Source organism: Pinus tabuliformis, chromosome 7 (genome assembly GCF_031772625.1).
Source record: "Pinus tabuliformis cultivar Carrire ecotype Pingquan chromosome 7, CPIR1, whole genome shotgun sequence".
NCBI classification, from domain to species: Eukaryota; Viridiplantae; Streptophyta; class Pinopsida; order Pinales; family Pinaceae; genus Pinus; species Pinus tabuliformis.
In genome coordinates this window covers 1,553,202,309-1,553,205,383 of record NC_142293.1, presented here as the reverse complement: position 1 = coordinate 1,553,205,383, position 3,075 = coordinate 1,553,202,309, and positions in this window count along the sequence as shown.

Here is a 3,075-nt window from a genome sequence, read left to right as displayed (position 1 = left end):
AAACCTCATGAGCTTCATAGTGAAATTGGTAGTTGGGTAGTTCCTAAAACACCATGGACCATGGATGGAAAGGATCTGCCATCTCTGTGAGAATATGAACATCGAGGATGAAAATCACTTCCTCTTAGAGTGCCCCGTGTACAACCACATTAGATCTCATTTCATAATCTTTGTTGTAACACTGACCTTCCTAGCCTTTTAGGATGTCAAAATTATAGTGAGCTCAGGAGATTCCTGTCCAAGCGTTTTAAGTTTCGGAATAAAATCTTAAATCAAACTAAATAATTCGTTTCTTTACATCCTATAGACCAAAGTTTGGTCTCAGCAGAAGTTAACCAACATCATCATCATTTTAATTTTTAGTTTATTAAGTGATATTATAAATTGTTTTATCAAAATATTTTTAATCTTTAAAATATTTTTATATAAAAATATAATTATTATTTTATATTAAATTTAATTAAAAATTATTAAAATGAATTTATTTAAACTGTAAATATGATAATTATTGTTTTATATCTAATTTAATTAAAAATATATTAAAATGAATTTATTTAAACCGTAAATTTGATATGTATAAAAGATTAGTTTAAAAAATTATTTTTTTAATTAAAAAAACTCATTTCAAATTATTTTTAAATTAATATTTAAAATAAAATAAATTTATAAAATTTTAATTAAGGGAAAAAAAAATTAAATCATATTTTCTTTTTTGTTTTATCAAAATTATATTATAAATTTAATGCATATGGTGTGAGATTGTATTAAATTATTTAAAATATTTTTAAATTGATGATGATGATGGTTAACGTCCACTGAGACCAATCTTTGCTCTATCAGACATAAAGAAAGGAATTATTTACTTTGATTTAAGATTTTATCCTTATGCTCAAAAAACTTGGAGAGAAGCCTCCCGAGCTCACTATGATTTTGACATCATAAAAGGCTAGGAAGGTCAGTATTGCAACAAAGATTATGAAACTAAGATCTCATGTGGTTGTTAGCGGGGCACTCCATGAGGAAGTGATTTTCATCCTCGATGTTCATATTCTCACAGAGATGGCAGATCCTTTCCATCCATGGTGTTTTAGAACTGCCCAACTATGGAGATCATGAGAGTTCATTCTAATCTTGACTATATTAATTTTCTTCGTTGAGCTAGTTAAAATAGAGAGATACTTTTGATCTTCTAGGGTGGGGTTGATGACCTCATTATAATATCTTAATTTTCTTTTAGCTGCTAAATCTTTCTCACACCACATTTTTTTGTTGAACTTATAAGTAACAATATTTTTAAAGTTATTAATGTTTTGCAATGCAACATTCTCTTTGATCTCCCAATGGTTTAACCAGGCCTTGGTGTCTTTATAACAACCTCGTTTGAGCCTTAGGTGGTTTTGGTTGGAATTTAAAGCTAGCTTAGGAAGTCTATGGTCTCCTATGTTATTGAGTTTGTGCTTGTACAACAGAAACCTAGTCATAGCTAAGCTCTCGATAGGGGAAAGACCCACTTCAATAAGGAGAATAGGATAGGGTGTATTGCTTTTAACTTTGAGGTTATATGTTATAAAACACTTCTGGATTTGCTCAGTCTTTCTCCATGATTCTCTAGAGATGCTGCAACCCAAAATCTCACATCCATATAAGATACACGAGTCACTAAACTTTCAAAGAGGAACCTCTTTCTATCCCACATTACGAGGTTTGTCGTTTTACAATTATTTTCAAGACCAAAATAAGCTTTCCACTCCCCATTAATCATTTCCTCAATGCTATAGTTCTAGTTGAGCTTGTGGTGAATATCAATTCCTAGGTACTTGTAAGAAGACACTTCCTCCAAGTTACTATTGTGATACATAAAATTAGCGTAAGTGTCCTTCTTGGATTTGATAATCTTAACTTTTGTTTTGTCAGTGTTAACGGTCATGCCCATGGTAGAGCAGAAATCCTTAAGGAGTGTAAGCTGCTTATCAAGACCAGATGGGCACATTGCGAGAAGAACAATATCATCAGCATAGAGAAGAAGGATGATGACTATCCCAGTTACCAGATGGGCACATTGCGAGAAGAACAATATCATCGGCATAGAGAAGAAGGGTGATGACTATCCTAGCTAAGATCGTGAGCCTGCTTCCTCTAAACAACCTTCTACCTTGTGGATGTAAATCATATTTTGATTTTTGCTTTAAAAAATTATATTATGAATTTAATGCATATGGTGTGAAATTGTATTAATTTATTTAAAATATTTTTAAATTAATACAACTATAAATTCTGGTCTTGATGATGTGGTTCGAAACCGTAGGTCAAAAATTTCTCTTATGTGATTTCTACTTAAAGGCATTGCTTAATTCATTATGGATCACAGAAGCTTGAATACAAAAACATACATTAAATGGTTAGTAAATATCCATACACATTAAAAAGGTTCATCTCATATTTTCAAGATTAAAAAAAATCATAAAAATTAACTAACATATAATTTTATTTTAAATTACTGTCATTATATGAATAAGTTTCTATATTTTGAAATAAGACTTACAGAATTTTACTTTAATTATCAATAATTATCAAATAGTTGGTGAGAATTTAATCTTCAACTACTATTAAGATATTCTATACAATTATTCCACCCAAGTAAATTCATATGGTTCACTTAATAATGATTAATAACTAAATTAAATTCTTAGAATCTCTATTTAAAAACAGCCTATATTTAAAAAATAAATAAACACACTCACATATATAATGTAATTAATATTATTGATTTAAATTAATATAATCTAAAAATATATTAATGTAAATTTATCTGGACTCAAAATATATCTTAATTATCATTTTATTTTAAATTTTAAAAATATTACCAGAATTTCATATATATATATATATATATATATATATTATATTTGATTAATAGTAAAAAAATACATAAATGTTTTTAAACACGAATTTTAATTTTTTATTTATTATTATTGCTAAAAATATATTAAATTTAAAGATAAAATTCCTATTTTCCATGCATTTATTTTAAAATAAATTTATCAACATAAATATATATTAAAATATTTTATTTAA